Here is a 13995-nt window from a genome sequence, read left to right on the forward strand (position 1 = left end):
CATCACTGTCTCTCCTGACCACTAGGGTGCAGGAAGCACGCCCCTCGCCCCTCCCCCAGGCAAATAAAGAAGGCGGGACTTAAACTTGGCCCTGGGCTCTCTTGGGCTATTCCTATCGCTTGTTTGGGTAAAATTAGGTTTTTTTTGTTTTTTTGTTTTTTTTGTTTTTTGTTTTTTTTTTTTTTCAGTGTGCAGATCACAGAGATCAACACCCTTGCCCTGTGCGCTTACAGATGTTTGTGAACTTGAAACAAAACAAAACAAAATTTTGGGTTGAAAAATAGGAAGGGGGCTAATTGACTTTGGACTTAATACCAGTATCTTTGAACTTCAGCCACCTTATCGTCAACATAGCTCAAGAAAAAGTATCTGCCTTTCATGCTGGAGATGGAGCTCAGCAGTGAGTGCCTACCCTACCATTCGTGGCCCCAAGTTCCATCACCGTGATAGGTAGATGGGAGGAAGGAAGGAAGGGAGGGTGGAAGAAAGACAGGAAGGGAGGGAGGGAGGGAGAGAGGAAGCCTCTTGAATTTATTTGAAAAGAAATAGATTCAAGAAGGGAAAGCACTGTAAAGTGTGGAGGATTTGTTCTTATTTTATTTTTGGGGGGAGATGGTTTATCATGGCTGAATCTTTTATGCCAACTGAAAGAAACCAGGTTGGAAAGAGTGCATCGGGTTTGACTCCGAGCATGTGGCCTTGCCTGGGGCATGCTTTCCTGGGAAGAGGTGTGGGCCTGTCCTGTGTGTTCCTATCTGGCACAGGTTTGGGGGCCATGCTATCCTGGGGGAAAGGTTCCTGGACAGTTCTTTCCCTTTCCCTGGGATTCTGGGAGGAGCCAAGTGGGCCACTGTGATAAACACAAGAGAGGGATCCTCCCGCCTTGGACTGTGTTTCATAGACTTCTGAGTGGTCCTGATACACAGAAATCCTGCTCAGTAGCTGACTGAGCACCAGACTGTGAACAAGGAGAAATAAAAGGCATGAGGAGGACAGTCCACAAGCCCCACTAAGACTCTAGGGACCAGGTGTGGACACAGGAGTCACCCACATCTAGTGACATGGATCCAAACTGGAAAAGGGGACATGAGTTTTCTTACCTGTGACAAAGTGACACCAACTTGATAACTGAAACCCACAAAAGTTTAACGTCTTACGATTCTGGATGTCCAAAGACCAGAGCGGCAAGAGCCAATGAGGTGGCAGCTTCTTTCTGGAACTTGGGGTGAGCGTCCAGAGGCCATCCTCATCCTGCATCTGCCGCCCCCCCTCCCATCCTCAGAACCAATATAGACAGTAAACCCTCCTTTCTCTGCCTTCCTTATGCCTTCAACTCTGGTTCCTCTGCTCCGGTTAGGAACCTTTCTGATGACAGCAGGCCCACCTAGATCATCTTATGTTTTAGTTGTTAACCCATAATTTCCCCTTGTTGCACGATCAGGTTTAGACTCTAAGTTTAAAATATGGACATCTTGTCCTGCAGAAGCCTAAACAGGCTGACATTTTTACCTCTGACACCGCCCCACCCCCTCTGGGATATCTAAACTTTAGTGTACTTCAGAATCCTGGCAGGCGATGCTCCCAGCTGTTGAAACTGAGCTTCTGTCAGATTCTGATTTATTACTTATGGCCCAGGGTGGCTGACTTAGCTAACCCCCACACCTTCCTGATACACACCATCAGATACCACGCAGTGAAGAATCCACTTTCTTTTGTCCTCGGACTGGGTCCAGTGAACACGTTTTAGATCTGACTACAAAGTCTGCGATCAGGGGCTGATTGAGAAATTCTACTGCACTCATCAATAGAATAGATCTTACCAAGCTCCTATGATGTACTGCTGGGCTCCAAAGCCTTCCGTGCAACATCTCATCTAGTTCTCACAATCACACAAGATAGGATAAAATTGCTACCTCTATGTTTCAGGTAAAAGGAGAAGAAGAAGGAGAAGGAGGAGGAGGAGAAGAAGAAGATGAAGAAGTGGGAGAAGAAGAAGAAGAAGAAGAAGAAGAAGAAGAAGAAGAAGAAGAAAAAGCAGCTCCAGTTCTTGTCAGAATCCTCAAGAGAGGGTGTTGTCCTTATTCTTCTGCAAACAGACAAGGACCTTTAAACTGAGGAAGCTAAGGCCCAATGACCACAGCTACCTCTCTCACAGCTTCTCACTGTAGCATAGGTCCCCAGGTTGCAAGGCCAACCTGCAGCCTCATGGAGGAGGGCTGGATGTTTTTCCATCTCACGGACCCATCAGCATCGGAAAACTGCCTTTGGTTTGAATTCTATAGTTAACAGATGTTCTGATGGGAAGAGCCTAACTGCACTGAATCAGGCATATGCAGTGTGCAACCCTCGGGGAAGATGTTTGTTTTCCTCCAGAGGTGGAGCCAGGCTTGGGCATAGCCAGGCCTCAGGGAGGAGGCCTGGACCTTGATGCTCAGGAGGCATAAACACAGCAATTAAAGCTTAAGCTGCCCCAGTAGCCCTCTTTAATTACATTCTTCCTTAAACATCAGCGGGGCCAACAGTGCTGTGGGCAGGAAGTGGTCCATCAGGGCCCATCCCGGTGACAGTAACATCAGAGGGACACACACACACACACACACACACACATTCACACACACACAAACACACACAGAGCCAAAAGGACAGTTTCCCTTCATTCCATGGCTGTGTTTCAGCCTGTGCTCTTTCCTGTCTCCCTTGGACTAGTTAAAAAAAAAAATCCCTCTGGCTCCCTCTCTGCACCAGGCAGAGAATCCATCTGGGCCACTGTGATGATTATTTGTCAAAATTGTCAGGAGCTTGAGTCACCTAGCAGATAAACTCTGGAGGATTGTCTAGATCTGGTAACTTGTGGGTGGCATCATCCCAGAAGCAGTAGAGAAGAGAAAGGGAGCTGAGTGTGAGCATTCACCTCTCTCTGCTTCCTGGCGGTAGATGTGAAGTGACCAGCGGCCTCGGGGTCCTGCCACCGTGCCCAAACTGGGAGCCAAAACAAACCCTTCTCATTAAACACACCAAAATAGATTCTTTCCATGAGGTTGCTTTCTTTCGTAAGGTACTTTGTCGTAATAATGAAAAACAAATGGATACTACAGCCACCGTGGTGCCCCATTCCATTTCAGTCCTTTGGAACCCAAACGGAAGGGACTGTGTTCAGGGACAAGCACAGGACAGGGCTTGGGAGCTGTGCAGAGTGCATTGCCTCTTCTGAAATAGACACCATGAATAAGCATTCTCCTCGTTCTTGATGACATGCCTTCTCTATCTCCATCCATAATCTTCTCCATCCTCCTTCCTCCTTCCATTCCTGTCTTCTCTATCCTCACCTCCACCTCTGTCCCTAGCTTCTTTAGTCTCAATTCCATAGCCTCTCTACTTCCATTTCCAACTTCTCTATCCTCCCTCTCCATCCCTTCTATCCTCAATAACCACAATCCTCCATCTCAAGCCCTCTATCCTCCATCTCCACACCTTCTATCCTCCCCATCTCATCTCTATTTTTTCTCAATTTCCATTTTCTCTATCCTTCTCCTTATCCCCATTTCCTCTACCTTACCCCTTCATCTCTTCCATCTTCGTCTCCATCCCCTGTCTTCCTCCAACTCTATCGCTGTCATCCTTATCTCCATCTTTGTCCTCATCTTCTCTCTCCTCATTCCCATCTCCATCTCTATCCTCATCCTCAACTTCATCCTCTTTTCCATCTCTGCCCCAGTTTCCCTTCTGGAGATTTAATATATTGTCCTTCAGCAACTTCCTCACTCAAAGCAGCATCTGTGGCTTGGATACAGGTCCAGTGGTCTGTAAAGTGTGTGCTCCTTTTGTGGCTCATCATGACCATCTTACAAAGTCAGAGATTCATGGAGTAGACTGTGCAAACAAGGAAACTGACTCCTGAGAAAGTTGAAATAACTCAGTGTCTTAGTATTTCTAGATGAAACACCATGACCAAACAACTTGGGGGGAAAAAAAGGTTTTATTTGGTTTACTCATTCACTTCACATCATTGTTAATCATTAAAAGAAATCAGGAGAGGAACTCAAACAGGGCAGGCACCCAGAGGCAGGAGCTGAATAGAGGCCATGGAGGGGTTCTGATTAGTGGCTTGCTCCTCATGGCCCACCTAGCCTGCTTTCTTATAGAACCCAGGACCATCAGCCAAGGAGTGACATCACCCACAATGGGCTGGGTCCTCCTCCACCAATCACTAATTAACACAATTTCCTACAGGCTTGCCTGCAGCCTGCTCTTATGGAGCCATTTTGTCAATTGAGGATTCCTCCTCTCTGGTGACTCCAGCTTGTGTCAAGTCAACATAAAACTAGCCAGCACACTCGGGGGACACGGTTATGGGAGGCAGAGCCAAGACGAGAAATACAACCTTTGATGATCTTTCCCAGGACATTTGAGTCTCTTAGCCCTTGACTATGATTCTAGGGTACAGAGCACGAACAAAGAAAGCCAAGTGTGAATACGGTTCTCACCAACAGATTGTAGAGAACACTGAGAGAGAGCAGAAGACCTCACAACCAGCCACCTCTTGCTCATCATTAGTATGTAATCAAATTACTCTAATGGATTCATGAATGTTTGATTCACTTTGCTGTATGTTTTTATAGAGTAAAAATTATCAATCACTCAATGAGACCTGGATGAAGAATCCGCTCAGAACTTGCTGGGAGGGTATGCAGAGACTTCTGGGTACCCTCATGCCATCTGCATGGCCCTGCAGCCTGGCTTCCATTGCCTCAAGGGCATTAATCATCATTGTTCTGTCTCTGCCTGGTAGGCCCAGGCTCAAGTGGATGTGGTCTGATTTCAAGCAGACATCCTTGCTGACTCTGGCTTTGCAGTCTTCAGAGGTGCATATGGATTATTCCTCCTCCAGCTTCTTGTCTATGGCAGCTGTGGGCCCCTGTCTGTGCTGCCAACCTGCAGGGTAGGCAGTGGGAGGGTGTCAGAATTTCTCCTTTGGGGGAGCAATCCCCCCTCCTATTGGGAAGAGAAACCAGTGAGCTCCCGAAGGCTCCCGGCCTTGGGAATACCTCACAGAACCTTTGGAAACAGCCTTGCCCCAAGGCTGGCTGGCAGGCAGCACAGCCCCCACCCCACCCCGAGCAGCGCTCAGCCCTCAAACACACCAGAGTAATCTTCCACCTACTTGTGCAATCTCACTGTGAATAAGTCTGTGTATGCAGGTTGGAACCAAAGAGACCAGACTTGTTTCTTTGGGGGTGATGGCGTCCCTCCGGAATTCCTGGGAGATGAGGGAGCCCAGCTGCCAGGTTTGGCTGCTGAGCCTGAGGCAAGGCAGTTCAAGCTGGTGGCGTGAGGGGAGGAGACTGTGGCCAGACTGGATGGACAGGCTGCCAGTCAGAGACTTCCTCCTGTGGCAGAGAGATCACCTGTGTGGTCAGAATGGCTTCACCTTCCTAGCTGTGTCAGGTGACCCCGAGCCTCCCTTGAGTCCTCCACCATTATCCTTGATGGTTCCTTGATACCCATTTGACCCTTGCCTTCCCTTAGGTGCAGACTTAAAGTTTCCAGTGGGGAGGAAACACAGCTTTGCCGTTGTTAAGATATCGAAATCACAAGTCGTTGAGGAGCGTCTCATTGCGGATGTGTGTCATGAACTGGTTGTTCCATTGGAGGTCAGTTGGGCCAACGTCTGTCTATGCAGGTTTCTCTTGGCTCAGCAATGCCTCATTTGGGCACCGGTCCTCCTAGAACTCCTCAGAGGTGTGAGAGAACATATGTATAAAATTGTTTGTTGCAGTGAGTGTTGCCGAGAACAACAAATGGTTGGAGGCAAACAAGTGTCATGCCAATCAACGGGTGAGTCTGGGTTAAGCCGATGATGTAGCAACGCAGCAGAGTTCCGCCAGGTGTGGTGGCTCGCAGGGTATCCAGGACAGGAATTACTTCTATTTTTATATTTTACCTCGCATTATTTCTCCCCAGCTGTCTTTATTATATTAGTACATACTACTTGAATCCTGCATTTCCCATATATAAATAGGGAAGGTTATTAAAAAAAAATACATTCGTAAGAGCATTTGACATGAGCATTTCTCACGCATTTTTCATGATGATTGCTTTAACGGCTGTCTGATTTTCCTTTGTTCTGATCAGGTACATCCTCATCCTGGTATCTAAGACAGGTTAAGGAAACCCAAAGTATGAGGACACAGTGTTGCCCCGACACCTGTCATTCAGAGGTCACACAGCACTTAACCAGCTGACCTCATTATCCCTGCCTCCGCTCCCTAGTATCCTTCTCCCACTGTGTTATCTGCTCTCGTCTTAGGAGCCAAAGCCAGCCCACCTCCATGTTTTTGAAGCTATCTTTATACAAGTAATAATACACTCCTTCTGTAAGTCACAAGAGTGCATAAGGTGAATTGCCGATGGCCAAAGCCTCTTGCTTCCTCCACCCCCCTCCCTGCTCCCAGACTCAGCCATGGCAACGTGTCACCTAACTCCTTGATCACAGATGTTCAACTCTAGGTGCTCAGCCCCGTCTAGCTGCTGAATCCTGCCGGAAGGAGGGATATGAGCTTGACGGTGCAGTGATCTGGGAGCGGAGGGGACTTTCTCCACTGCTTTGATGGGTCACAGAAGCAGCAGTTCCGTGGATGCCGTGGAGAGAAAGAGCCATTCTCCAGTTATCAGGGCTTCTCATTTCTTCAGCACCCTCGGGCACTCTGCCAGTGCTCACCCTAGGCCCTGCATTTCTAAAGGTCAACTCCGCTCAGGGCACGGCCCTACCGTTACTCTATTGAAAAGAAGCTCCTTGGTCTGAATTTCTGGCGGCCTTCTCTACTTGCTGGGGTTTCTGTTTGTTGGAGCACACTAAGTCCCAAATATGCCCACCTCCCACTCTCTTCTGAGCCTGTCTTGATCTTCATTTGTGGCCTGAGTGGCGATGTCAGAAAGCTCAGCCATCTGACCTTACGGTTCAATTGTTAATTTCCTCTACTGGTCTGGCTCTCTTCTGCAGCCCTCATGGAACTCATTTAGGGAGTTAACCAGGGCTGGGCCGGAACATTTCAGGCTGGCCCCTTTAGCCCATCTTACTATGCAACAGGTGCAGTGCCAATCCAGGACAGGCACTGAGACCCCCTCTTCAGAAGCAGGGAGGCACATTGGCGGCACCAAATCTTCAGGGAACAAGATGAAAGCAGCTGAGCCATAACCACATCACCAGACCTTAGACAGGACCTCACAACAGGCACACAACCTATTCTCCTTCAGGTTTTCATGTGGACAGCGTTAAACTTGTAGTCTTTAAAAAACCCGTTGTTTTTATCTGTGTAGGGGTGCCTTCCCTGCGTATCATGTGCATATTTGTGCCTGAAGAGGCCAGGTTTGGATCCCCTGGAGCAGGAGTTACCATGTTGGTGGCGGAAATCAAAGTGGGTCCTCTGAAAGAGGAGCCAGTGCCCTTAACTCCTGAGCCATCTCTCCAGCACCAACTTCTACATTCTTCCTAAGAAAAAAACCTAGAGGAAATTTTTTCTCCATCCCCAAAAGGGCATGGGCCTCTAGACCAGGACCATTTTTTCTCTTCAATGGTGTGGGTCCCATGGGTGTTCCCTCTTCAGTCCTATTCTTGGTTATTCCCACCGGCCGAGCCATCAGACTCAGCTGACTTCCTGTCTCCCCATGCTTCCCAAGAGTGCCTGCGTGTCCTACAGCTTGGCTGCTGGCTAGGAACCCCACTTTCCTTTACTGTTGGCCGCTGAACTGAAGCTCTTGTGTGTGATCTGGATGCTATGTGGCTGAAAGCTTTGCCCAGACTACCCGAGTGTGAATGATTTGAGGGCTTCATACAGATTTTCCTTTTCGAATCACCCGGCCCTGGGGCAGAGCATGGACCATCACACCTAGTCAGGCTGGGGGCCGGGTCCTGGTCCTCTCGGGGCTGTCAGGAGGTCCGGTGGCGGCTGCCACAGAGACTAAGTAGTCAAGGGGGTTTTAACTTGCCGTTGGCTGCATTTTCACCTGGCTTTGAGAACTCAAGTCTCACAGCAACTGGCACTGCAAGTCTCTTCTTCTGGGACGAGAATCCAGATGCACAGGTGGAAACGCCTCCCTCAGCTGGATGCCAGAAGATGGCATGTGTTTTCCCTTTGTAAGGGTTCAACTGTGTGAGAGAAACAGACTACGGGGCTGTTTTTAGACAGCTCATCCTAAGGGTCTGACTCGCCAATCTCCTAGCTCCTTAAACCGAGATATGAACTGTCCTGTCTCGGGCCCTTTAAACCAGATGCTTGGGATTTTCTCTAATCGTAGTAATTTTTATAATGTGTATTAAAGAGATGACGCAGACAACGTAGGATAGTTTTACACATTCTGCTCCTTCTGACAGGGCCAGCAGTGAGACGTCAGCCTCGGTTCTGTTGCCATCAGAAGCCTGGAGATTGTGTTTGGTTTTCAGTGTGCAGGAGGGCCATGATGGCGGCCAATGGTTATTCACTGGACCCATGGGCGGATGGCTGCTTCAGGGCTGGTCACTCTGTGAAGGCAGGCATCAGATCCTGCCTGGGATCTAACTGTCCTTTGGGGCTATGCGATAGCACACACCAAGCCTGGCCATCAGCCAGCCTCAACAACAGTGTAAATGTGTTTTATTGATTTGTCTGCTTGTCTACAGAGGTAGAGAGTGGACTGGAGAAGTAGTTTACCAGGTTCCTTTAGTTTAGATGGTATAGCCTTGTAGGTCTCTGCCTCTCTCAGCCTGGGAAATGATCCCACCTGAAGACTGCCACACAAACGCAACCTTCTCTTTGTGGGGGAGCAGGACAGTGATGGTGACAGAGACGTGCGGGCATGAGCTAGAGTGTGCTCAATGCTTTATTTACATGCGCCATCATCTCCTTTACAGACTGGATTATGGTTTCAAATGGAATACACAGGCAGTATCTACAAACACGGTGGGGAGTAGGCACCTCCGTTCCACTGGAAAGGGGCAGGTTCCCAAATCAAACTGCTTTTGATCCTTGAGAAGAAAGGCGTCGGGGCTAATTCATAGCAACGTGTGGTTAGACCGGGTCCTCAGTACTCAGAATGCAGCACGAGAGTGACTGCTCTGAAAGGACAGGCTGCTTCAAACCGAGCGACGAACTGCTTCTTGGGTGTTAGAACACGGCCCCATGCCACACAAAATTCTAGTCTGTGTGGGGTAGAAGCAAGAAATCAAAACAGATAAGCCATTTTTACAGATACTGTATACAGAGGTTTTTTGTTTTTTCATTCATGCAACTTTTTTCTTAAAAAAGAAAAAGTTAAACATGTGAAGCCCAAATGCACAAGACATTTTTCAGTATTCACTAATTCTTCTGGTCTCCTTCACATCTGTCCACATTTCCCACGTACATAATGTGCTAGGACAAGTGTACAAGAGAAGACTGATTGCCAGACAATGAGATAATTTTAGAGAAATAAGTGACCAGACATACACTTTTTTTTTAAAGCAGCTACACAAGTGTTCCTGGAATGTGGCAGAGGCCTTGTAATCATTCACTCATGAAAGAAAAATACAAACGAATAAACTTCAAAAAGAGAAAAGAAAAATAGTTCATCCATCTAATCTGTATGTTATACACTTAGGATTTAGTTCAAATACCACATACCCCTGTTAGTTCTTTGGGCATCTGTTCTAAGGTCTTGTTTGACAGATAGGACCCACAAGACATCTCTCCCATCTCAGCCCTGTTCCCCTGCAGCTACTGCTCCCAGAACTGTTTTCTTTGTCACTCTACCAGTGATTGCTTTTCTATAGAAGGTCTGCTTTTAATTAAAAAAGAACATTATTGTGCCTAATCATTTGACGTTTCCCAAATACATCAAGAAAAAGAAAAGAGTCTGTATCACCTGGCTTTTGTTTTCCCTCAGTACTGGGGGGTAGGGGTGGGTGGTGGGTGGAAGGCTTTCTTTCTATCTCTCTGCTTTACTCTTGAAGCTCTTTTCCGAGAGAGTCAAATGCTGCTTGTTTGTTCATGGGATGGAGCTCCTTAGGAAAAGGAAGAGTTGTCTGTCCCTGCGAACTTTAACCTGTATGTGGGTTTGCAAGTTGGCTGAAGTCACACCTGAGATGGGGTGTACCTCTCCCGTGGAGTGTGGGCCACGAGGTCTTCTCCTCTGGCTGGGAAAGCAACACACGTGATGCCAATCATCACCCCAAGACAACGCCTCCTTTGTGCTACGTCTGTGTGCAAGATCCTGCACCAGCAGGAGAGACCTCGGCAAACAATCCCTATGTGCTTCAGCAGTCATTGTGTTGCAGAGGATGCAATGAAGAACGCCCCTCTGATGCATTCACAGTTAAAGGTATGCGAACCCAGCCGGTCCTAGAGGACCAGGAAGGCATGCCATACCTTCTTCTCTATCTTTGGTACAGGTTCTAGAAGAGAACCAGGGGGCCCCCAAGTGCTTCAGTCTTCAACACGAGGCACTCTGCTTTCTATACGCCTGTCACAGGCGCACAGGGCTCCCTAAGGCGGCCCACCACAGGCTTCTTTCTTCCACATCTGGATTCCATGGGCTGGCCCTAGCCTGGCATGTCCATGAGGTCATCTGCTCAGATGTCTCGACAGAGCATTTTATTGTTAGGGATTTAAGATATCTAGAATGCTGCCTGGTGGCCAATGACAGGCAGACCCTGAAAGCAGGGTTCCAAGAAGGCACAGAGGGCCCAGGCTCCACCTCTGCCAAGTCTGACTGCCACAGAACTGGGTTTATCAAGGGAGCCTGGTCCCTCTGTGTGGGGAATCTGAGGGTTGGTGTGCCAAGGCCTGGGCAGGCATCACTATTCAAATCTTGTCTGACCCTATCCAGGGTTTTGCCTCTGCTTTCCTAATCTGCTGTGGCTACTCTGGCCTCACACTCCTCTGTCCCTGCTTCATCTTTTAATCTCTTTCTAGGACATTCTGTGAGACCCGGTGCCTGAAATCCAACAAACACTGGGAAATAAAATAAACGAGATGTCTGAAAGGAATTCAACGTTTTTAAAACTAGGGGAGCGCACAGGAGGGTTGCCTTCTCCCCCCCCCGCCCAGTGCCCATGAACCGGCACAGCCAAGCAGGAGAGAGTTCTCAGGTCCCTCATGTTGGAAGCACGTGGGGTTCTCTCTCGTACCTGAGCTCTCTCTGCTCCTTCAGCCGCCATGCTGATGCATTCCAGCAAGGAAGCAGCACCCTGGGAAGCCAGAAAGCTAGCCCTCTGACTCAAATGACACAGGTCCGTGTGGACGGCTGACTCCTGTAGAGTCAGGGGGGGCTGGTAGCATCATGGAGGGATGAAGCGAACAAGCATGCTCACTGAGAAGCAGACCACGTGAACACTGTGCACATTTTCAAAATCGGACTTTAAAAGTGAAGATTATAGACGTGTAGCAGTTTGGAAAAGGCAATGTGCTACGGGCCTACTAGAACCACAACTGCAAGACAATGTACAGTGTCCGTAAGAGGCGGAGTGAAATCAACAGGGTCATCGCTCAGACATGATAAACTAGGCGAGGCAGGAAAAGACGTGTGACAATACCAAATGGAACTCTCGTTATGCCAGGAGCTGTGATCGCCACCAACATACCCCTGGGGCAGTTATAAAGCAAAGGTGCACAAGAGAGCGGTGGTGGGTGCAGGGGAGTGGGCAGCACGCCGGTGCTGGTGCCCACTGCCATAGTGCAAGCGACAGCAAGAACTCGAGCAGGGAAACCTGGGCGGGGACACTAGCCCACATTCCTAATGCCATGCATAAAGTTCCATTTTTTTGTACTGTACATGATAAAGTATATTTATACACTTCTATGCCTAATGCTGTTTACGCAAAGAAAAGTCTTCGTATATCACTTTGGAGAAGTATGTATATGCTGTGCTATTCAGAGCATTGTCACACCAGTTTTTTTAATGTACCAAAGGTGTTCCCAACTATGCTGTCTATCAAAGGGAGTAAGGAATGCACTCACACTTTGCAGGTTAAACAAAAAGCACCTATACAGCACCGTAACTTCTTGAAAACAAACAAACAGAAAAATGAGATCCACAGAAGCAGAAAAAGTTAAAAAAAAAAAAAGTTTAAATTGCCTTATCTTGTATTTCCATGTATCACTTGCACAGTTACAACCTAAGCTTTTATATATATATATATTCACCTTGTATGCTATTTCCTGCCTCTCATACACTTCAACAAAGATCAGTGTCCACACAGCAAGGCTGAAAATAATCAAAAGATGTGTATGTTTCACAAACAGTGACGTTGGACCTGCCTTAGTGCAAACTTGGTTTGTCCGTTTCACACATCTCTCACTGCATGCTCAGTGGCTCACCTGCAGATCCATGTCTTCTATGAAGCAAAACAGCACACATTTCTTTTTTTTTTTTCTTTTCTCCTTAAAACTAAACCCGTTAGTGGCATTTGGCAACAAACAACAGCTGAGCTGGTGCTGTCCTGAAGAGGTCCTAGTGCCTAAGAGCGGACCGACACTGCCTACTGCCTCAGCTGAGGAGAATGACAGCAGACCAGAAGCCCTGCTGACCAGGCAGCTGTGGAGTGGGCACTGGGGTCCCTGGACACAGACCGCTCCCTGACTCAGAACTGGAAACTACTGGGTCAGATGCCTGGCTCCATTTGCTTCGCCTATGCGTAGTTCAGTCCTGGACGGGTGTGCAGGGCAAACAATTGTGCCATTGTTCAGTTTTTAGAAAAGGGTAATTTTCTACTGAACAAAAGAAGAAAGAAAATCCCCCTTTAGTTTATGTAATGTGTTAAGTCTGCGGAGTCCCATAGGCTGAAAAGCTTGTGATGCTCAAAGCCACACTGGGAACCGGAACACACCTTCCTTCTGCTTAGGAGTGTGCTAGGGGAAGGACAGTCAACGTTTTCAACAGAAAAATACTGCAAGTTACTGTATGTAAAAAACTTAGAGGGAAAAGGCAAACAAACACAAAACGACAGTTAACATATCCCATAAACCATCATGATAGCAAAACACTACAGAATTGCCAATTGTAGCCCCAATGGGGGCTCCCGGTGGGCTCGGAAGGAGAGCGGGTGGTGCTGATGGGTGCTGTCCTCGCTGGCAGGTCACTCGCAGATGAGTTAGATTTTGCATACGGTATAGAGTTCTGTTCCACGGGTAGGGGCTCCACCCAGGGCCAGGGCTGCTAACAGTCTCTGCTGGGTTAGGAAAATGGCGTGGGATTCACAAAGGTGTCAGGCTGTAAACGGTATCACTGTCCACTTGCTGAGAGCAGATTTGGCAAAGGGTTTTCTCTGTAGGTCTTCTGTCAGTTTGAGGGTCTAAAAAGAGAAAAATCCAGAGTTATTAAGGCCACTCAGCAAGCAACAGGCAGGAAGCTGGGGGGGGGGGGGTGTCGTCAGCCCTCACAGCCAAGTGATGAAATAATGTTATTTTGCTACTATTTCATGTCTGAAATATAAGGACAACAGAGAGAATTATTCACCTTAGTTCTTATAGTACCCAAAAGTTAAAAAGCCCAAAGGAAATGGGATCTTGCACTTTGAGACAATAATAAAGGTACAAGGGGGCTGTTTTTGGTGGGTCTTGTTAAGCCAGGGCTGGCTAGGGTTTGGATTGGGGTCTGGTCTAGGTGTTTGAATGTAGCATGCTTAAGATTGGCAAGCTGGTCACCCAAAGCAGACAGCGGCACCCCCGAGTTCTCCCCATCAGCCCAGGGGACAAAATGATCTTGCTGAGCAGCCAAGGCTTCGTGAGATTCCACAGGGAATCATGGCTTCTCCACTGTGGGAGGCCCAAGTCGTCTCAAGTGAGCCATCGTGGGAATAAGATTTTTATACTAAATTTTTTTTTTATTAAACTACCCAGCATTACCACCACTCTACAACATGTATAAAAACAATTTTCCACAGAACATCTTGTTAACAACATCATTATTCTGTCTCTGCAGTCACCTGTGGAGGTCTTCCCAGAGCACGGGAATCCAGGGGGTCCGGGCAAGTTAAGAGGATTA

General features: G+C 47.9%; 1 protein-coding gene across 2 annotated transcripts in view; it reads right to left on the reverse strand.

Annotated features, from left to right (window-relative positions):
* Positions 1-8838: 8838 nt before the first annotated feature.
* Positions 8839-13995, reverse strand: part of Foxo3 (forkhead box O3) — a 99616-nt gene continuing 94459 nt past the window's right edge. For both annotated transcript variants that reach the window (XM_021649051.2, XM_060373175.1), the window contains exon 4: positions 8839-13303. The gene's annotated coding sequence lies outside the window, so the exon portion shown is untranslated. The remainder of the gene's footprint in view (positions 13304-13995) is intronic.

The sequence above is a fragment of the Meriones unguiculatus genome, chromosome 20, assembly GCF_030254825.1.
Source record: "Meriones unguiculatus strain TT.TT164.6M chromosome 20, Bangor_MerUng_6.1, whole genome shotgun sequence".
In the NCBI taxonomy this organism is placed as follows: domain Eukaryota; kingdom Metazoa; phylum Chordata; class Mammalia; order Rodentia; family Muridae; genus Meriones; species Meriones unguiculatus.